Source organism: Condylura cristata, unplaced genomic scaffold (assembly GCF_000260355.1).
Source record: "Condylura cristata isolate star-nosed mole 26May11 unplaced genomic scaffold, ConCri1.0 scaffold00030, whole genome shotgun sequence".
Classification (NCBI taxonomy): Eukaryota; Metazoa; Chordata; class Mammalia; order Eulipotyphla; family Talpidae; genus Condylura; species Condylura cristata.
Genome location: NW_004567131.1, coordinates 2,083,139 through 2,106,710, shown reverse-complemented (window position 1 = coordinate 2,106,710; position 23,572 = coordinate 2,083,139). Strand labels below are relative to the sequence as shown.

At 39.6% G+C, this 23,572-nt stretch overlaps 1 protein-coding gene across 3 annotated transcripts in view; it reads right to left on the bottom strand.

Annotated features, from left to right (window-relative positions):
- Positions 1-23,533, bottom strand: part of SIPA1L2 (signal-induced proliferation-associated 1 like 2) — a 211,454-nt gene extending 187,921 nt beyond the window's left edge. For all 3 annotated transcript variants that reach the window (XM_012731328.1, XM_004691132.2, XM_012731327.1), the window contains exon 1: positions 23,361-23,533. The gene's annotated coding sequence lies outside the window, so the exon portion shown is untranslated. The remainder of the gene's footprint in view (positions 1-23,360) is intronic.
- Between the last annotated feature and the right edge of the window lie 39 nt (positions 23,534-23,572).

Below are 23,572 nucleotides of genomic sequence, written 5' to 3'. Positions count from 1 at the left end.
GAACAGCTTCAACTAATTTTAGTTTAAATTGCCACATGCGGCATGTGGTGACCTCACTGAACACACAGTCTAGAGCCATACACCCTGAAATCAGACAGCAGTAGGGCCATGGAATGGATGCATTCAAGAGGCATGTTTGAAGCAGAAATGGCAAAGGATGGTGACCAACTGAACCATATCAGGAGTGAGTTAAGGAGGAGACCACATGTTATCTGGCAAACTAGGCTGGTGGTGAGAATGCAGTAACCAAGAACAAAATATGAAGAGATGTGTGAGGGAAGACAGGAGATTCAAAAAGGGTTCATTTACTTTCAAATGTAGTCACAATACCCAAGGAAGATGCCTAGACCGAGGCAGTAAGTTGGGAGAAAGTCAGGCTGGTAAAGATGTGGAGGAAAACCAAGGGAATTGCCAACATTTCAAAGGTGTTTGGGAAGGAAAGGTCAGCAATGGCAGGGGAGAAATGGCCAGAGGTAGTTCTCTGAGTGGTGCCCAGAGGTGGGGGCAGAGGTGGGGGAGATGTTGGGGGAAGAAATGTGTTCAAATGCGGAAAATTCCTGAGTCAAAGGTCAAGACAGTGGAAGTCACCAAAGCGGGGCTCAGGTCAAGTGAGAGGATTTGCAAGATCAGGAACCAGAGTAGTGAGAGAGGGCCAGACATTAGGCAAGACCCAGCAAGAGAGTGTGGTGACAGGTAGGCTCAAGTGCTGCTGGGAACACAGCAAGGTCCTAGATTAAGTTTTTTTTTTTTTTTTTTCTCAGACCCAGTAAAAGCTATTAGGAGGGATTGAGTTGCCATCATATGTCTGGGGCGGGGGGTATCCAGGAAAAAGACACTTTTGAAATCCAGAAATTAAGTAATCAGCAAGTATAAAAGGAAGGGATCTGACACACGGAGTTCACAATTCACTTTCAGAAGTGTCTCTCATTACTCTATACCTGTTACCTCCATGCTATCTTCTTTAAGCCCTGATGATGGCACTTTTCAAACAAAAGGAAGTGACTGCAACTCGGGCACGATTACAGCAAGCAGGACACTCACTTCCAGATCTCTTCCTTATCCATCTTAAGAATCTTCCAAGGAATCAAGCAGGCCTAAAGGAAACTCTCTGCAAGAATCCAAGTCAGTTTTCTTCAAGTCAACTTGGTTTCTGATTCCCATTATCCCTCATGAGAAGAATGGCACTCTTTGAACTGAAATTTTATGTCCTTAATGTTCTGACTTAAAAGAAAAAAAGTGTCCACTCATTCAAAACTCACAAGGCTATCAAAGGCAGGGATTTTCATTTCCTCTCTAGCCACCCCCTCTCTCCCTGGGCTCTAAATGGTCACATAAGACTTTAGCACAGACTACATGAGGAAGAAGCACTCAGCACCTGCTCTGTATGTGTTAGCTACTAGGCAAAGTCCTGATAAGCATCATCAGTAATCACAACCACCTTTCACCACAGGCATTTTGTTCCCACGTGGAGATGTGAAAATCAAGAAGCAACCTGTTCCAGGACGTATGAGCTCAGATTCCCTGGGTCATCACAGTACCTACATTATGCTAAGAACTCAAGAGGCAAGTTGAACCGAAGGTACTCTAACCTCTCATTCATTTCACTAAAACCAGAGTGACTAGCAAAATAGAACTGCTTAAATATTATTAAAAATAAAAAGAAAATGCAAAATTTCTGATTATACAGCAATTTAAATTTAAATTTATTTATTTACATATATTTTATAGCATTGTTCATTTCTGTTCAATATTTGCTTTCTCCTCTGAGGTGTAGTTCTACCACCACCCATGCATCATCACCATAGCCTCTTGTGCTCTTTCCTCCCCTGTTTTGACCCCTCTTCCTCTTCCTCCCCATGCAATTATTTATAATTGCCTGTTAATTTTGGTTGATTTATTTATTATTACTAGTACTATTTTTCTTGATATCTTATTTGGTTCCCCTATATTCCTCTTGTAAGTAGACACCCTCGATACTTTTTCCTTCTGTCTTATTGCACTGAACATAATCACTTTTAGCTCCATTCTTGAGTTTATCTTTTTGATTGCTGAACAGTAGTCCATTGTATGTGTATACCTACACACATATATATCTATACACACATACACACACTGGATCTTCTTGATCCAGTCCTGTTTTGGGACATTTTGGTTGTTTGCATATTTTACCTAATATAAAGAGTGTTGAAATAAACATAGGGGTACAAGTTTTCTTTAAACTTAATGTTTTTGTATACTTTGTGTAGCTTTCTAGGAGTGGAATTGCTGGATCATATGGTAGCTCCATTTTTCATAGTTTGAGACACCTCCACACAGCTTTTCATAGTGATTGGACCAGTTTGCATTTCTACCAGCAGTGTAGGAGAGTTCTTGATGTCTCCCAAAGCAAAATGAAGGAAAAGATAACACAGCTGGGATTACATCAAAGTAAAAAGCTTCCATACAGCAAGAGATGGTAAACAAAACAAAGAGATACTGACTGAGAGAAAATTTTTGCATTACTAAAATTCCATATAACTGATAAGGAACTGCTCACAAAGATCTACGAAGAGCTCACGTCTCAACGAAAACAAAGTAAACAATCCAGTAAAAAAAAAAAAAAAAATGGGCAGAAGAGCTAAACAGACACTTCTCCAAAGAAGAAATACAAATGGTCAACAGGTATATGAAATGTCCAACATCACTTACTATCAGGGAAATGCAAGTTAAAACCACCTTATCCTTCTACTCATGCACATCATATGGGCACTGGCTGCCCTGGTGGCCACATGCAGTCAGCAGGGCTGCTGTGGACCCAACACTTTCAGACCTCTTGTCTGTGCTCAGCTGTGTAAGGCTAACGAACAAGAGTAACCTCAAGGACATTAACACTGAATATATTTTAGAGGCATATTTTGTAACAGCATGAGAATGGACTTCCTATGCTATTAATACTTTTCAACTACAATCATTACAATTTGATAGATACTAAGAGCTGACTTCAGAGTTGCTACTCAAGTATGATTCTTAAATCATGCTTTCATAAGTCATGCACACTAATTCACAGAGAGACAATTACCCTTTGACACAGCACTTAATTTAATAAGCCATTTCAGAATTTTAATAGATGCATTAGCAGGCATGAAAGAAGAATGAACTATTTTTTTTGAGACCTTATAACATACAAATTAGCTAATTTTTATTTTTAATGTAAATGTCAAAAAGCATAGTATCAAAAGTCTGACATTTATACTACTAAAAAGATATGGATGTTATTGAAGTCAAGAGATCTCTGCTCTCAAAGATAAGCAAAGAGCATTAATGATATTTTTAAGTAAATGCCAAAGTCTCTAACCTTAACTCTTAGTAGGAGCCAAGACGATGTCCCTTGTCAAGGAATGGTAACTCTGAGACTTAATGTATGTAAAAGGGGCAAATCAGTCAGTGCCTTACCAATTAATTATATTATTAATATTAAAAATCAAATATATTGGGGCCCTCCCTAGTGGTACAACAGGTTAGGACACAACACTGCAAGATGGCCACAACCACCTCAGTACAAGTTCAATTCCTGGCCTCAGAGGTGATCCACATGGAGTGGCAGACCTCTTCTGACATGCCCACTGTTCCCCTCAGCAGTGTATTTCAGTAGATCTGCCTGTTCTGCTCCCCACTCTGTCTCTGGTAAATCCTCTCACTGCCCCTGCACCGCTGGCCTACAACCCAGCTGTGTATACATAATAAATAAATCTTCAAAAAAATTAAATATCTTGAAGTTAATGCTTTTAGAGTGCACATATGTGTGTGTATACATAACTTCATGAATACATATACATATGTAAGTATATATGTATTTTTCTTATGTAATAAGTATAAATGAATAATGGTAATCAAAAGGTTGAAAACATACAAGGTCAGCAAATACCCTTCATAGGAAATTTACCTACATGATACTAAATTTCATTACAAACTCCTTATAATGAAGAACTTGTACTAAAAACACATAAGTATGACTCACAATCAGTACTTCATAAATGTTTACTAATTACTTGCATTGTAAACTGCTGTTAAATATATTCTAAGAACAAATCATGGGAGAAAACAAAATCAATCCAAACTATGTTGACTGAGGGATAGACTGATAGTGCTTTTAGAAGATATATATCTGCTTATCTTTTTCAAGTATTTTAATATCATGTTTTTCCTATAATAAAATTAATATATTCACTTAGAAAAACTAGAAAACAGATGCAATGCAAAGGAAAAGAGTAATTAAATGTAATACACCACAAGTAATTAATGTTTTTATTTGATTAAATTTTTAAATTTAATATAAAATTTTAATGTACCCAAGTACTATTAATGCATATGCATATTTAATTTTTCTGCAAAAATGGTATTATATACACTACTTAGCAGGAAATTTTCTGCATTTCATATTCCATGAATATTTTCCCATGTCATTAAAAGAGCTTATAAAACAATATATTTAATTGATTTAAATTATCTGATCATATGGAGAATCACAATTTAATGTCTCACTGTCAATATTTTTCCAGTTTCTGACATTGTAACTAATACTGCATTGAACATCCTCATAGAAACATCTTTTGGATCAAGTGTGATTATTCCTTGGGATTGAATTTCCACCCCAAAATTTTCGTATAACTATTGACCTTCTTTTAAAAGGTGCACAGAGTTTAGCTCAGAAGTGGATTGCTTGTAGTACAGCTAGAAGGGAAACTGCAGGGGCCCTTCCTTTTTCCTTATCTAGCAACCTTTGACCCAGAAGCAGGGAAGCTCTGCTTTGTTTGTAGTTTTCAGGCACAGGTGTGAGTTTACCTGATAAAGTTCCTATTTCCCACCCACATCTTATTTTTCACCTTTTAAGGGAAACAACAGAGGATCTTTAGGGATAGCTCCTCACAAGAGGACCACTGTCAGATAGGGGAGGGGAGAACTGCAGAGAAAAACCACCTGCCATGTGTATGTTTGTGCCCTGTCTCTATCACTCAAAACAGCATGAACAATTTATATGGTCCTACTCTCATATAAAAAGAAAATTTAGTTTTACTTTTTGGTGTTAACAGGTGAACCAAGTTAATAAGAGTTTTTGTTCAATCTGCTGCATAACCACATCTTCATGTATGTATCACAAACACCAGGTGGTCTGTATGCAGTGTTCGGTCGACCAGCAGTCCCAGTGAGACAGGCAGTGAATGCCCACCTAGTGTGGACAGGTCAACTTGGCCAGAGAGACAATGGTGTCTTCTACTCTGACTTAAAATGTCCACCTCAGAAATAAACTTCTGAAGACCTCCTTATCTGCTAAGTTATTTCCTCTCTAAAGGCTGAAGTCAAACCCACTAATATTCATCCCCCACCTCATTGAGGCTGCTATTAAAAAAGGTTTAAAAAATAACCTCTTTTCCAATGGTTTGGATGCCACAATTGTAGTTGTGTTTCTCTGAAAGCTATTCAGGATAATCACCCACATCAAACTACGCCAGACCAGTGAAGAAGTTGCTAAACCTGTACAATGAGTCCATGACTCATGATCTTTAGGGCTGCATCACCAGGGTGCTACTTTATAGTTACTTGTCAACTGTAATCAAAAGTACACAAAATCCAGAAACCTTACATTCATCAAAAGATAAATGAATGGTTTCTTCACAGAATAAATTGTAACCAGCCACCAAGGATATATCAAAGATAAGTTTGAAATACATCATTGCTCACTTTTTGGATAAAAGTTTAGAATGAATATACTAAAATTGCTGAAAGTTCTTTAAAGGCTCTTCTTCCATTTCTATCAATACTTCATAGAGGAGCTCTCTAAGATGAGTGCTATTGAAGTAAAACATAGAAACTACCATTTATATACAAATTATCTCCTGAAAACAGCATGCCATCAATCTGACTCTGATTAGGTAAAATTAATAAGCATGAAGTAAACATGCTCCCTTATCACATTAAAATCTCTAAGTGCATGCTACTGACACGCATAGTATTTGTTCAAAATATGCTGGTAACATATAATATGGGAAACTGTGCTTTTACCATCAACTGTTTCTTTTAACTAGTTACCACTGCAGAACAAGAGTTATGGATGCACTTGTGTCATTACATTAATTTCCTATAAGCACAATTGTAATGCACTGAACAATTCTTTAAAAACTTTTCTTTGGGCCCTCCCTGGTGGCACAGTGGGTTAAAGCACAGCATTAAGAATCAAAAGCCACTTCCGCATGAGTTCGATCCCCGCCTGCTCCAAAGGTGATCCACATGCGCAGCAGACCTCTCCTGGCCAGCCCACTGCTCCCCTCAGTAGTGTTCTTTGTCCATCTGCCTGTTCTGTTCCCAACTCTGTCTCTGGTGAATCCTCTCACCGCCCCAGAACCTCTGACCTGTACCCCAGTTCTGTATGCACAAATAAATAAATAAATCTTTAAAAAAAAAAAACTTTTCTTTTTTTCCTATGTTATAATGACTGTGACTACATTTATGGGGATGTATTTTTACATGTGAAATCTACTAATAAAGGTTGGTGCTTTTTCACTTTGTGTCTCTTTAGCACTGACACTACCCATATCAAGAAGACAGCAAACCCAGGACTGTGGGAAACATCTTTGCTTATTTTTGTAGTTTAAATGAAATTTATAAAATATCCTGAGAAATCTTGATAAAATATTTATAAATGTTCCAGTATATGTCTGTAAGTCCTAAAAACAAAACAAAACAAACAAAAGAACACTACTACCACAGCTTCACATTCAAGACTGCAAATGACCAACTCTGATGTCAGATACCACCCCCAACCCCCAGACTGGCTAAGGGTGATCTTTCATAGCACAGAGAGGGATGTCATCTCAACATCCATCTCCATGGCTCTGAACCCACTAGAACTCTAGGGAAGTGCCTGATAAAAGTAGCATGAAGTGAGTACACAGGGTGAAGTAGAATAAAGACAATACAAAAGAGAGGTAGGAACTTTAAGTCTCATGTCTAAGGTAAGTTTTAAAATATCTCTATGTTCCTACAACAGCCAGTCAGTCAGAAATGTCCTCTGGTCTTTACCTTATACTTCAGCTTTTCATCAAGAACCCTGGGTAAAGAAAGAAATACTTTTTTTCTTAAAAGATTATTTATTCAAGCATATAAGAACTGGGGCACAAGCCAGAGGTGCGGGGGTGTGAGAGGGTTCATCAGAGACAGAGTGGGGAACAGAACAGGCAGACTGACTAAAATACACTGCTGAGGGGAGCAGCAGACAGGCCATGTAGGTCACCTCCCTGGCCGGGGATAGAATTCATGCTGAAGTGACCTCCAATAACTTCATAGTCCTTTAACCTGTTGCACCACCAGGGAGGGCCTAAAGTAAGCAATACTTTTAAAATGGACTTTTTTACTCCAAATGATAATACTGAAAATGTTAATATTTTTATATATCCTTCAGACTATGATTTTGTGAAAATGTTTCCTAGCAGTTATGGCAATAGGGTGTGGGAGGAGAAGTAAAAGGCCAAGCTGAAGGTCATCTCTAGTAATGACACACTTTTATTACAGAAGACAAAGGGAAATAACTCTAGGTGTTAGCAAAGTTCTGCACATTCTCCAAAGGTGGCAAACATGGAACTACCTACCAACAATTCTGGAAATTACTAAATTTCCAGAATCTAAACATTCAGAAGAATGCAGCAAAGCTTAAAAACTGAACAAAATAGGGCTACTACTATAAAGACCAGGATAGAAGGACCAGACTTTTGGAAACCTCCCATTAAATTATAACTAAAATGCAAAGTAAGCCATCGTGGCAAGAAATAAAAACATTCTGAATGAACTGCAAATTGGTTCATCTCGATTTATGGAGCACAGAAGATGATTTTTCAGGTGCTCTGTGCTTTCCTAATACACATATCGAGCATCTGAGCAACAGGAAGCCAAGATGGTTTTAAACACAGCAATGTTTAAGAATCGCCCACAGGATTAAAGATGAGGTCCACCAGGTCTTTATTTTGAGTCCAACAATAACAGAGAACACTTAATAGGAAGGTGCCCTATAGAAACCATTTCTACGAGGATTGTTATTAGAATATTTACAATATTTTTGGCATCAACTCCCCTCTTCCCTTGAAGGTAGGACCCCTGAGAACTTTCCCTTTCTCTAGAAGCCCAGCCTTTTTCCTTCAGTCTGTTCCAATCAACAAATCAAACTAACCAGTATCATGCAAAATACAAGTCTTGAGTTCCCAGCTGGGACTGTCAAATACATCCTGTAATAGTGAAAACAGAAAAAGATAAAGGGTTTTGGCTGATGGAATAGTAAATTCTAAGGGCAAAGGCCAATGTAAATGTTTACCCATTAAGGGAAAGTCAAAGCACACACATTTCAGAGGCAAGTTACTGTGGGGTTGAATCAGGCACCTATAAGTCACCAGGCCAGTTTTCCTCCTTTACACCTAAATTTAACATTTCGGTTAAGATAGAGCAGAGAAGACACCCTTAGGTTGGATAGACACTTGATCTAGCTGATTAAGTTCCACACTGCTCTTTTTGTTCACTACAAACAAAAAGATGTGGGAAAAAAAAAAAAAAACAACTCCCAAACTGCCACAGTGTGTTGAAAACACACCATCTGCAGCTGTTTAGGCGCAGCTACTGCCCCCAAATCAAAGGAAAAGCTGGAAAAAGGCTCCACGCCTCTCCAAGTTATCCTCAGCAGCTGTGTTCTTATCGCTCGGGAGGTTCCCTGAATCCTTCCATGCTTAAATTATTGGCAAAAATTAACAAAATCAGCATAACCCATCTGTAACATACCCTGAGCAGATAGCAGCAATTGAGGAGAAATTAAAGCAACTTCTATATCAAATGTTCCTGTGTAAGGAGAAATGCAGCCTATTGGGCCTTAAAAAATTGCTAAGTGTCTCTTATTTCTTTCAATCAGTTCTGCCCTCTCTGTAACTCGGTGGTAGAGGAAATTGACAATGCAACCTTATCACTAAATTTTCATTTTTTTTTTTTTTTGCAAATCTTTTTATTCAAGAACAAGAAATCCTGAAACCTCTAGTTGCAGTTTTGGCAAACACTGTGAGGAAAGTAAGTTCAGGTACTACCACCGATGTTATGAGGTGGCCCCGCGGGAGTACTTTTTGCTGGGTGTCTGAGGGATTACTCTGCACTCACCTGCAGACACATAGGGTAAAGAGCGCAAAAGTCAGAGTCCGGGTCAGGGGCCACTCTCTACCTCCACTGCCTCAGCGCTGCCTCCACTAGAGCACTGACCTGGTCCTATGGGCCTGCACCGACTCACAGTCTATTCCACGTGCTTTCCACAGTGGCCGCAGGGGTCAAGAGGGCTGTCGGTCAAGAGTCTTTCAAGGTGCTGGCAAGTAGTCTGTTATTTCTGGAAGGCAGTGTAGTGTAGCCCTTTGGAGAAGGGGGCATCATCCACTCAACTGCAGGCCTGTCATTTGCCTTGTGCCCCCTCCCAGCCCTCTGGAACAGGAGACAGTCCTGGACACCAAGGAAACTGCCTTCTGAATGGCACACAGGCCAGGGCATCCTGCAGCCATCTGAAAGGTTTCTGTTCTCAAGAACCCCTCTGGCTCCTCAATAAATGACTCCCATTATTCCATTCATCAAATGTCTCTTAAGCCTTCTATTATGAGTGTGAATTTTAAACAGGGGACTAGGTCCTTTATTGCAAACTCTAATCCATGTTCCCGGTAACATTTCTTTCAAGTTACAGAATCTGTAACTCAGAATCTCATTATGATCAGACTATCTTCCCTGCCTTCACTCAGAACTTAACTGCATTTTAAAGAGAAAACAAGCATTGCTTCCAATTTTTTAAATAAAATCTATGAAGGAAATGTTATTAGATCAACTGTTTCCAGAATGGAAGTGTCATGCATTAGGAGAGCAACACACCTGTCTACCTGCTCACCACCCCCAGCTGAGGGACTCTCAAGACCTTTGCCCAGCTGTGAGAGATGCAGCAAGAACCTGACAAAACAACCAAGAAAGTAACCACCGGAAAGCCACTTCAACATCTTTTTTAAACTGGATCTGAACCCAAGACATGACAAAAAAAAAAAAAAAAAAAAAAACACCTCCATTCGAAGAACCCAAGAAGAATAACCTTTTTGAAAAGCCTGAGAGCTTTTACCTTGTGACCCCTCTACCATTCCATTAACTCATCCTCCATAACTTCATCTTTTCCCTGTATACAAATGCCCTAATCTGGGTACCTCCCTGGGAAACATTTGGGGTTTCTAACCTGAACCTGTACTGGCTGGATTGAAATTCTCTGCTATTCCCAATTTAGTACATTTTGGTCTATTGGTACCTAATTCTTCTCTTATGAAAAATTAACAAGACATACCAGCACACAGTAAGGTAAAGGTCAAGTGGCAAAGAAACAGGACAGAAGGAACCTGGTCTGTGAGTGTGGAGGCTGGAGAGAGCAGCCCTCTTACCTAACTTCAAGCCTGACACAAGAGAAAAGTCAATCAACTCTGTCTGGACACTATAGCTTGAGGTCTCTTTTAGAGCAGATAGAACTAGCCTGATCAAAATATCCCTAAAGAAAAAATTTCACAAGCTAACAGTACACCATACACACACACACACACACACACACAAACCATTAATCCAGTAGTGGGTTTTTATTAATCATAATCATAGCTGGGAATGTTTAAAAACTCAGAATTGGAAATGTAGGGGGCATTGCAAAATTGGTGGTTAATTAAGTCTAATATGCTATTTTTTAAGTTTTTTTAAGTCAACTAGAATTTTATTTTGATAACTAATAATAGCTACAGAGCAAAGATGATTTTGAAGTCTCCTAATTTTTTAGGTTAAGTAGCTTAGAATCCTCTATATATTGTCATAAAACTGCAGTTAAGAAATCTCAGTTTTAATAATTACTGAATTGAAAGTATGCTGAAAGTATAACAGAAAGTATTTTCTGTTATCTTATTTTCTGTTATCTACAGTTCTCCAAATAGCAAACACAAACGAGAAGGGAAGGTGCCAGGATCCACCTCTTCAGAAGCAGGAAAGCTCCGCAAAATGTCTGAGCTGGCCTGGGCAGCCCTACAGCAACTGAGCAAACTAACTGGAAACCAGGAGCAGCCCCTGGTTTCCAGGATATGCAGGAGTGGATGGGGGATGTAAGAGGAGAACCCAGTCAGAAAATGGACAAAGCAGGTATGAAAATCAAAGTCCTGCCTAGAAAGCGAAAGATGAGACTTAAGAAAAATACATCAGTACCTACAAGAAATGGTTCCTTGACAATGATCTTTGAAAAGCTGACCAAGATGAAAGTAAATAAGCCTAGTGTTGTAAAATACTTAAAAGTATACGGCAGAGCAGCAAAATATTATACTGAGAGAAAGAGGCCTTCAAAAGAGTACACACTGCCTGGTTCCATTGATTAAAAAGTTCAAGAACAGACAAAACTTATCAATGGCAAAGGAAAAAAGGAGCAGCAGTTGCCTGGGAAGGAAGGAGGCTGAGCTGCAGGTAAACTCCTGGGAGGTGCATGAGAATAGTTTCCAGGGTAATAGGTGCAACCTAAGAGAAGTGTAGAGTCCACACGTGAACACATATGTCTAAATTCATAGAAAGGCCCATGTAAACTGTATGCATTCACTCTTTAAAAGTCTTAAGTTCATTAATGATGCATATGCTGAAGTGCTTAGTGGGATCTACTTATCTATGGGACTGATTGTGAAATCCATCCCCCAAAGATGGAAGATGGTTACAGGTGGCTGCATAAGTGGATATAGCAAAAGTGGTGACACTGCAGAATGCCGGTGGTGGGGATGTGGTGTCCACTGCTCTGCTTATTCCTCAGATGTGTGTGTATACTGGGAAATCTGCATGATAAAAAGTTCAGAGAAGTATATGGTGGTTATGCTGAGATTGTTTCTTTTAGAGTTTAAAAGAGAACGCAAAGCTTATTGGGCACTTACTATTACTTCAAGGGATGTAAAAATAAAAGTGAACTTAAGCATGAGAAAGTGACAGCAACATAACACACATTCCAGAGATTGGAGTGCTAGGTGAGATGCTCAGCCATGCTTCCTAGCCTGTCTCCTTGGAAAACTCTTGATTACTGTGAAAAATAATTATGAAAGAAATCAATTACCAAAAGTTACAAAGTTCCTGCATAAAAAGTCTTAAAAACATGTGACCTTGAATTGCAACAATAACTATGAATGGATATTTTCTGGACAAACAAAAGAAACAGAGTAATTTAGTATTAAAACATAGTGGTGTGAAGGTACAAACTTCCAGTTGTAAGGTAAATAAGTCCTAAGTTTGTGATACACAGCAAGCTAGTTATAGTCAGTACTGTGTTGGACAATTGAAAGTTGCTAAGGGAGAGAATATGAAAAGTTTTCATTATACACACACACACACAAAAGTGTGCTTTTGTGTGGTGATAGATGTTAGCGTGATGATCATTTCCCAATCCAATATAAACAAATCTCACATCATTATGTTGTACTCCTGAAACTAACAGAATGTTCTGTCGATTATACCTCAATTTAAAAACAACAAAATTTTGTAAACCTTCTCTGATGAATTTTTTTCCATTAGGTTTATGACATACTCTAGCTCTGTTAGCAAATTATAGTGGGGAAAAACATCAGATTCAGGAGTCTACATGACAGACAAGTTACTCACACTTCAAAAATACCCTTCATGGCTCCCTGCTATTGCCTTTGCTAATAAAATTCATGTTTGTAACTATGAAACCTAACCCAGGAAAGGAGGCAAGTTTGGTTCTAGGCAGAGTGGACTGATGGCAACATTGCTATGACCAGGTTACCAGCAGAAAGAACCATCCACTGATCTCCAGAAAGCCAAGAGTGGCTTTGCAAATAAGAGGCTCTCAACAAAAATTCAAATCCTTACCTTTCCTGAAGCCTAACCCAGATCCTATAGTTTCCAGGAATGTTTTCCTAGTGCTGCAAACTACTATACTCAAGTGACCCATCAATTCTTTCACCTGGAAGAAGCCACAGTGCACATCTCTCCACCCCAGAGTCTCACCACACAGGAGTCTCCTCCTGATATCCTCATCTGGGGCAGACGATCACATTAAACAGATAACAGTTCACCTATGAATTAGGCAACCTATTCTATAAGCAGGCCTACTCCTTAAACCACTCTCTTGCATTTCTGACTTTAACATGAGGAAGTTGGACTGGAGGGCAACTTCTTTGAGGCCTAAAATGCTGACTGTTCCAGACACTCAGGGGACAGGGTGCAATGACAAGGAGCCTGGCTTCAAGGATCTGGAAACCTAAGGTGCCCTCCCCTTGTTTGAGGGAAAGGACGTCCAAAACAAACTCTACAAATTCAGGTTTTAGGGACTCCATTCCCACCCCAGACATGGGAACTACAAATCCCATCATCACCAAAGGGAGGACAGCTGGGACCTGAGGGTGGAGTTAAGTAGCCAGGTTTGATATAAAAACAGACATGTGTGCTTTGGGGAGTCTCCTGGCCTCCTGTATTGTGGCTTTATTTGGCTTGTTGCCAGTTCTCAGTGTGCTATTGGGGTCCAGGTCAGCCAAGCTGGTAGGACGCCTTATCCAACTTACCCCTTTCTCGTTTTCTCTAACTTATTCATTACCCTTTCTTTTGTAAATAAACCCATTACTAATCTTTTTGTGTGTGCCTACATATTATTAGTCCCTTATGCACACAGGTGAGGACTTATTATATGTCCCTTTAAGCACATGTGTGAGAACCCACAGTCAGGCAACCCAATACACATTGGGGTTGCCTTGTAACACCCTAACTTGGAAATCTCAGCACACTCATGTGAAAGAGACCTCTAGATTACAGGGCCTCTGTTCTCATTTTAAAATTGGATGACTGGCAGGAAAGGTGAGCTACTCCAGGCTACCAAACAGCCCATCAGCCAACTCTGTCTCTACAATCTACAGGAAGGAAACAGCAAGGAAGCTGTTGCACAAATGTTAGGTATCATTTTTGAAAATTTCTCATTTGCTCCCCTTACTTTTGGCTTCGCTAGGAAAAGAGAAGGTAATGGCTGTGTTTCAGACCAGCTAATGCTTATGGGAACCACAAAGAAAACAAACAAATGTTGTCAGTATGCTGCTCCCTGAAACCAGAAGCCTGGATTTACAGGGCTCTCCATCTTCACACTGCCAATGCCACAGTAGGGGAGGTTTACATAGGCTAAGTATTTGTTGCCAGAATGACCAAGAAAATAGTGAGATTAAAGAAGTGTCCCCTGAATCCCTCCAAGAGTCTTGCTCCTCCCTCCATCAAGATGTCCTGTGCCGTGTCTACACTGCTCTGCTCAATACTTCAGGAAGAACTGAGCATCGTGGTGCCAGGCCAAGAGGATGGATTTAGAAAGCTTCCCATAACCAGACACACAGCGACAGCAGCCATCAGACATCACCAGATTTAACTGCCCTAAAATTAGCAGTCGAGCAAAGTAGTTACTGCAATGATTGCGTCAGAGCTCCTCTGACTGGCTAACTGCCAGTTTTAAACAAATTGTCCTGCTTTCTCTATCAGGGAAACAATATTTTGGAACTGAGCCAACTAAGCATTTCAATGAATGTTCCAATTCTAGCTTCCCTATTAATGTTTTATAATTCAATGACAAGGTGAACAAAGTCTGTATAGGCTACATCTGCAAGGGGGTTATTTTCTTTGTTGTAAGCACTTATTCTTTGGGTGAGTAAAGTACTGAGGATGAATCCTTTTAAATATTTAAATGCCTGAAATTTATTTAGAGATTCGCATTCAACTGGCTTCAACAAAGATTATGCAAATCCAGCAAAGTATAAATGCAAAAGAAAAAATTGTTTTCCTCTTATACTTCTTTTAATCTTGGCAAAGATTCAGGAGCTAAAGAAATGTTCTCTGCATGATCAAAGAAAAGCCCACTCACTGGGCAACAACAACAAAAAAACAGATAACCTGACTCAATCAGCAGAACTGCTATCTCACCACAAATTACAACATTTCTAATTAATAACAGATGATCCCATGGCTGATGGAAGGAGACATTTTTTAAAATAGAACAAAAAGCTCATTAGTCTAACCCTAGACCACCATTTCCCTCCTTTCAGGGATAGGTGGGTGACTCCACCGTTCTCATAACACCTTCTTCACGCCCTCCCTTTTTCCTGCCTCTCCTTTCATTCATTCGTTTAATGACTTTTGAGACCAACTATATCTCCTAAGGCAGCCTCTAGCTCAGAGGAAAGAACCCTAGAGTGGGAGCAAAGGGACTAGAGTTAAAATTCTGGGAACTAAGAGTCAGGAGAGGCTTGTTCTCCCATTAGCTTTTGCATCAATAAAAAGAGATAATTCCATCAGCCTTGTAGATTCTTTTTTTTTTTTTTTAAGATTTTTTTATTTATGCATATAAGAACTGAAGTGTAGGCCAGAGGCATAGGGGTGAAAGAACTCACCAGAGACACAGTGGGGAGCAGAACAGGCAAAACTATTGAAATAAACTGCTGAGGAGAGCAGTGGGCAAGACAGGAGAGGTCTGTTGTGCCATGTGGGCTAGCTCTCTGACTAGGGATTGAACTCATGAGACATGGCTAACAATAATTTGATAGCTCAGAGACCACCAGGCAGGCCTTGCAGATCCTTTAAGTATGTGAGAGAACATAAATGAAATTCAAGCACAGTGGCTGTTTCTAAATTTAGCTTTAGGGGTATGTAGCCCCAATTCTTTATTCTCTTCCTAATATTAACATCACTCATTACCGCCACTTTGAAAAGGAAAATAGATACATTATTCCAAGCAGATAACTTATCTGCTGACCCACAAGTAGACACAATTAGATGGTAAATTAGGTGGTTAAACTATTATTTAAGTTAACTTCTTCACCTTGCCTACAACTCTCATCGAGGCATGGCTTAAATCACAAATTTAAGCAAACAGGAATTAGAATGAGGGTGTGGTTATACTTAAATTCTTCTGAATTTAAGTATAGGAATTGGGACTATATCTAAAAATTAGAGATAAAAAGTTCTGCCTGTAAAATTAAAACTATGCTTTCTGAGCACTAACTGTATTTAAAACATAAATAATATTCTATAATCCTGGAGCTCAAAGTCCTAAACTAATAAAAGGTGTATGACATGTGGGATCTTAAAAACCACTACTGCCTGTAGAATAACTGTCGCTGATGAATGCAGAGGTAGAACACTACCACAAGCCAGAAATCACTTCATTTCAGTTATCTTTATTACTGAGTCCAAAGCAGGGCTTTTTAAGTGAACTGAAGCCTCATCTGTTCCTGACAGGGCTATGTGGTTTTCATCTGGGACCAGACTTTGAAACCTGGGAAAAGTATCAACCACACCCTCTAATGAAAGGGAGCACACTCCTCAGGGTGCCCAGACTTCTAGGACACACCCCTTGGAACCCCTCAGAACAGAACCATAAAGGTCCTGAACGTGACTATTAGTCTCTACAGAAATGACCTCTTCATTTTTATCAGTTCAATACTAGAGTTTAATCAGAGCTCATTTTAAATGACCTGGGAAAGTTTTAAATGGGGCATAAAAGGTTGTTTAGATAGACCACTTACAACAGAAATAATCAGAACTTTAAGGCAACACTTACCTCAACAAAATCCAAGTCACACAGTTTTGTATCAGTTTTAAACCAGTGACTCCAATTCAATATTTGAATAAGTATTTGTTTGCTAAGAACCTACTATGTGGTAAAAGCCATGGAAGTAGAGGGAATACAGTAGCAAGTCAGAGAGGCCCCTGTCCATTTGGGATTTATGTTCTACTTACATCAAAAAGATGACAAGGTAAGGTTAGGCAATGGAAAGTACTACAGAATAAAATCAAGCGGAGGGTGCCGAGAGTGGGGGGTTGCAAAGGTGGGTGGAGAGCACTGCCAGTTTACTGGGTAGCTGACCCCCTCCCTCAGATCATCCACTGCCAGACACCTGCTCCTAGGCTGGGATGTGAAATCTCCCCCCATGAGAGTTGTGTGTTACACCTTTATCCAATCACATGCAGGCAGAACTATGCTATTATTAATCTGCTTTTAAGATTTCCTTCAAACTTTTGAAGATGTTCTTACTCTACAGAAGTTGTTTGATGATCAAATGATCATGCATGTCCTTCTGTCTTGATCCTGGTTCTGGCATCAGCTATGCATGATAGTATGATGCTTCCTAAATAGCTGAGTTCAACTAGAAACTTTACAAGAACAGTTTCCCCCATGATGTTATCTGCCCCTCACCCCCAGAAAATAAAAGCAAAACCTCAAGTTAAGTAACCCACAAACAGTTATGGACGAACACAGATCAAAGTGAAAAATACCCTTAAAAAAGAACAAATGGAGTACATTCAGCATTGAGTCTGCCTTTTGCTTCCCTTAGAAGACCATATAGATCTTCTAAGTTATTTCCAGTATGAATTCTAACCAGAGAGGAGGTGAGGAGAGCAGTGGTTTCCAAACCAGAGGCAAGAAACCCTTTAGTCATAAAATAAAATCATCTAACTCCTTATTTTTAATAATCACACTTCTTAAATTTTATATTTTTACATTTTAAAGCACCCTTATTGAGCATAGTAAAGCTATAGGAAGAGCATGAACATCTGTATGTGTGTGTGTGTCTATTATGTGTGTATACATATATGTATATACACACACATACACACATTATATATGGTATGTAGTAGATAGTACATGTATGCATAGGTGCAAGCACACAGGCTACTAGACCCTAAGCATTGCAGTCAGAGATATTTTCCACCAAGGCTTATTTGGCTCTGCAGGCTAATTTTTTCATTTATCAGAAGGTACTTTCCATACTAACAATATTTAACATCAGCTTTCCACAAAGATTGTTTTTTTAATTTAGAGTAATTGAATACACAACTCTAACTATGGACTATTCAGCATCCTTGAGTAGCTGAACTAACAGGTAACTTTTAGCAGATTTAACAAATAATGCAAAAGTGAAAGATATGGTGTAATCTCATGAGCTCAGGAGGTCCTATCATGGCTAAGAGTTTATCTGTAAAATAAGAAAAGAAGTAGGCCCTCCCCGGTGGCACAGCAGGTTAAAGCACAGTACTGAGAAGCTTAAGGCCACTTCTGCATGAGTTTGATTCTATCTGGAGGAGATCCACATGGTGAGGCAGACCTCTCCTCACCCGCCCGCTGCTCCCCTCAGCAGTGTATTTCGTCGATCTGCCTGTTCTGCTCCCCTCTCTGTCTCTGGTAAATCCTCTCAAACCCTCCACATCTCTGGCCTGTACCCCAGCTCTATATGAATAAATAAATAAATCTTAAAAAAAAAAGAAGAAGAAGAAGAAAAGTGAACCAACTAATTAAAACACCAATGGGAAAGATTATGGTTCTCTTCTTCATATTTAAAAGCAATTCAAAATAAAACAATATCACATTGCACAAAAAGTTTAAGGAATTCCAGCAACAATATGGTTTGGAATTTTTTTTTTTCTTACAATCTTTTCAGTGCATGAGACCTCCAGGATCATGAGTCAAAGTGTGGCCCTAGTTTTTCCGTCATCCAGACAATCACCACAAATCTTTCTTAGTCATCAATCATGAGCACAGTACAGTTCTAGTTGCTAGGACACACTAAAAATGAACTTGTTTCTTTCTGAGAATAACTTGGTCAGTAAACTCAGGAAGAGACCTGACTGCTCTTTCAGGAAATGTGTGGGAAATGCAGGGAGGGGACATGAGCTGGTTATAATAAATTAGGTACATTAATATTTAAGAGTAACCAAGAATACGGCTTCCTATAAACCTCTAAGAAAGCTTCCAGAGATATGGCTCTTTTACCAATTTTCTCAGAGACCTGAGTAATGATATGAAAAACAATTTGATCTAATGTGCAGACAGCCTTTCTTTGGGAGGACAGGCAAAAATGCTAATAACAGAATCAATTCCAAAAGGAATCCTGTGAAGAAACAGCCAAAATAAAGCAAAACTAAACACAAAAATGTTGGGTCCTTTGGTGACATCAGCACAGGAGGGAAAACATGGCCTAATGCAGCATGTATTGAGGGCTCAGAGGTTTTCATGAACAGAAACTCACTGTGAGGCTGGTCACAAGAACAGTGAATGCAAATTTGAACTACAACAGTGCAAGCAGGGCATGCAAATCCAGGGAAAGGCACTCATCCATTCTGCATAGATCAGGTTGAACGAAAAGACTTCTGAGCACTCTTACTGTTCAGGGAATAACTGAAATAATTATATCTATGGAAGAATTTGCTCTGCAGGCCACAAAGGGAATCAAATTCAAATAGATAAAATTGCACTTTAATTTTTAAAGTAAAAATCATCTAGTAGCTTAAAAACATCAAAAAAAGTTGGAGGTGCCCACCTATCATTGCAAATGTTCAGTTATTCCTGGAATACCACAGGCAGAGTATAGGAAGGAATGCAAGCCCCCAAAAAGGATTAGTTAAGCTGGTCAGTGACTTCCAAACTCTGGTTCTCAGTAAAGTTTTCACTGTCCAGTGCAAAAGGAAAAAGTGCCTGTGGATGGGTATACCTGTGTGTGTGGAGTAATTTTAATACATATCCTCTATGGATGGGGAGAATTTTCCTTCAGTTTGTCTAGCAGCCTAGGTATTCCTCCCTTGTGGGTGCCTATCAATGAACCTTGATGAAATGCATTGATAATAGACAGTAACCACTGCTACTAATGCATTTGAGAAACAACATCAAATACTAACCAATCTGCTAAACCCTATGGTCTATTTCTTAATTTTACAGGTGGATGGAAATTAAAAGTATAGGAACAACATGAAGGAATAAACTTAAGAAACTTTTTGGTGCAGAAATACTACAGTAACTAGATTCAACTTAATGTATCTTCTTTCCTTTTAGTAATACAATGTTGTGCTGAAAAATAAATAATAGATCAAGAATGGGGTTAAACTAAATAGGAAATCTCCCATAAAAACAACCTCTACTGTGGGTCAGATCTGGAGTTCTTTGAACAAAGTTTATAAACCAATTCAGAAAGGATCAAATTATTCTGTCTCTGAAGCTATAAAGCATTTAAATTATTTTCACACTGCTATCCCTCCTTTAAAAAGGATCACAACTAGATGTGATTGGACTAGAGCAGTAATTTCTGCTCTTGAATCAGTGATTTCAAGGGAAGCCAAGCAGCCGTAACTCATGAATGTTCACACACAAAATTAAGCTAAATCAAATTAAAATGACATGATCATGACCAAAAAAAAAGAAAGAAAGAAAGAAAGAAACTATCCCAATCACTCAATTTCCAATACTTTAGTACATTTGTTTTGTTTTAAATGATAAAAATACCAAATTTTTGGTGTTGATAAGAAATATGTAAATACTTTATCCAAATCTTTTGTAACAAGCAGTGGAGGAAGGAATTAGAGATCCTTTTCCCTCTCACCTAATGTTCTATTTTTCCAACCTGCAAGGAAATTGGGGACATTATCAGAATTACACGTGGGACACAATTTCCTACATTTTTAAAGACTTCTTATTTCATTCAAATTTGAAATAGAAAAAAAAAACACTTCTCTTTGCTTTTCAACTAACATCAACTAGTTTAAGTTTTCTTCAAAATCAGCAACTCTGAAAGGAGTTTTATTCCTAACCCACCCCCATACATTGGCCTTAATTCAGAGTCAATGCTCTCTCAATTTCAAAAACAAATAAATAATAATAATAAACACTCAGGATTTATTAGTTATGGCCAGGGGCTAGAAGGCTTATCCACACAAACAGTTCTTTACCAAGTATGCAATAAACACAATGGTTTTTAAAGTAGTTCTAAAGACCAAATGCAGAACTTCTAAACCACTTTCAACACAACTGCCTTCTGAGCAATAGCTCACTACTACTTTCTCACCCTCAAGAACAGATTTTCAAAACAAACTTATTTTTTTGCTTCAAGTAAAAAAGAAGGTCATCCAAAGTAGGCAGGTGTTCACTAAGCTCAGGTATCAAGGGAGCCTCCAAAGAACACTATCAAACCCATATTATATAGCTTTAACTACAAGAAGTATCACAAGAGCAAAATGTGATGCTGTAATAATCCCGTTACAGTTATTAAAGTAAAGCATTTTGAAAAAGACTAATATTCAAAAATATAAAAAGCATGTGACAGGAAATATATATGAACCTGCTGGGGAGCATCTACAGCCCACATTACAAAGCCAGATGCTTCACCTTGGTACAGGTAATTGATCGTTCACTTTATTTTCTGTACCAACTAGGTATGCTACTTCTTATCCAAGTTCACTTTACCCCATCTATAGGTAGCATGTGGGTACTGATAAAACCTGCTTCGGATTTCATTTAATTTCCTACTTTCCAGATGTTTGCAGTTTTTTTTTTCCAGCTATTTCTGAATATGTCTAATTTAGAAAAATTCAACATATCATATTTTGAGCTGGGTGAGACATACAATAAATGACAGCTATAAAGAGAATTTTTCAAGATATTTATTTAGCTGCCATGGTCTTGATTTAAGAGAATAAAAAACTTAAAACACAAGCTGAGTACCTGCTGCTACTGAAATGGTCAACTAGAGACTACTGTATTCAAATAAAGGGCATTGTGTGTAAAAATGAAAAACCAAAGATCACTGGGGAGAAAGAAGCAAAAATGTTCCTAAGATAATTTTCAGTAGAATGTGCATTAAACTTCAACTCTTATCTCTTCCCCAGATGCATTAATGGAATCTCTAGAATGAATCAATGGGCTGTCTGTATCCAAAACTCCAGGAAGAGTGTTTCCCTGTGAATATTATTTTATTTTATACCTTTCTGAATCAAGCAGTGAACTAAGTAGGCAGTAAACATCTTAGGTAGTAAGTAACCTCTCTCTAAACAGAATTACAGATCTCATTGTTGCAGTCTAAATGCCCCTACTTAAGTAAAAACATGGGACAGCCTTAAATTTGTAACTAGAAATAATCAAATTGTCCTTCGAAATTCATCTTTAAGACTGACAGAGCAAACAAGTCACTTTTTGATAGCTGCAAAGATATTGGCTTTATAGGGTAGTAATGCATTTCAAAAAAAAAAAAAAACAACAACAGTTTTTGGGTTTTCCCTCCGATTACTAATTGTAAAACTGGAAGAATTACAACCTGGATTGCAGATAGGCAATTCAAAAGCACAGTTTACTAAATTCCTGTCATAAGAAAGCCATCTAGTGTTAACATTTAGAAATGAAAACTGCAGACAAAAGAGGCAAAGAAAAATCTGACTATTTTGAACTTAATGAGCAAACCTATGAGAATCACCAAGAGTCTTTGTTTTGTTTTGTTTTTTAAGCCATCATTTTCAAAACCAAGTGTAAATCTAAGCAAAATCCAAAGTGTCTAAAATTTTACTTTGACAAAAACAAAAACAACCACGTTTCGGTGACCACAGTCCCGTGACCAAAACACTTGATTTTTCCAGTACTCAAGCTGGAGTCATCTTGGGCTGAATTAATTTAACTGAAGCAGGTTAATGATGACAAATATCTCCCAGAGGGGTAATGCCAAGTTGTTTTTCTTGCAGAGAAGCATCAGCTCTCTTTCGCAGATGATGAACCGAAATTGATTCTCTGGGTTTGCTGCACGTTTGGAAATTAATCTGTAGCTGCTCCTGGGGATAATCCCAGGACGTGGTCAAACTAGCTTTGATAATGCTGGACGACCCAAACCGGTGTGGGAACAGAGTAGGCAGGGAAACACCGAGCCAGGGAAAGTGTAAGAGCCGTCGGGACTCCGAGGAAGGTAAAGCTGAGTTAAAAAGGCGCTCGCCTTCAGCCTGGGATCCTACAAAGAGGGAGTCGGGAGCCGGGAGCCGGGAGCCGGGAGTCGGGAGTCGGGAGCCGGCGGGGGAGCGCGCCCGCCGCACACACCTTCCAGGAGCAATAAAGCCCGAAGCAAGTTCAGCAAGTAACCCCGCCTGAATCTCCGGATGGACAGCGCAGGGTAACCTTTTATCTTCTCTCTTAGATTAGTCACAGAGGAGTTGCTGGGCACCCAGAGGAGGTCCTCATTGGTGCTCAAGTCACCAAGACAGAATAACCTTTCTCCTGATCGATAACTTTGAGAACGAGCGGCGGCGCCCCTCTTCCACCCAAGGCTTGAGAACGCGGGCGCGTCTGCGAGCCGGACCCCAGCCCCGCACCCCTCACCCTCACCCCAGGCCCCGCAAGCCGCTCTGGAGCGCCCCGTCGTCAGTCCCCCGAGGCGCTCCAAGGGTAGCTCCCTAACCTCGGGACCCACCTCTTTAAAGCCACCCCAGACAGGACCCGGAGGCTAGCGAGCAGCCCTCTGCCTCGCTCCCCGACCGCTCGCCCAGACACGCACCTCAGAGACGCAGAGTCCTCCCGGACCTGCTACAACCCGCGAGCGCGCGGCGGCGCGAACCCGAGCCGCCGCCTCGCCTCCCGGGGCTGCCCATCGGCCCGGACTCCACCGGCGCCGGGCTCCAGCGGGAGGCGGCCCGGACCTGCCGGTTGCGGCTGGAACTGTCGGCCTGCGCTCCGGCGGTTAGCCTAGGCGGGGGCGCGGCGCTGCTC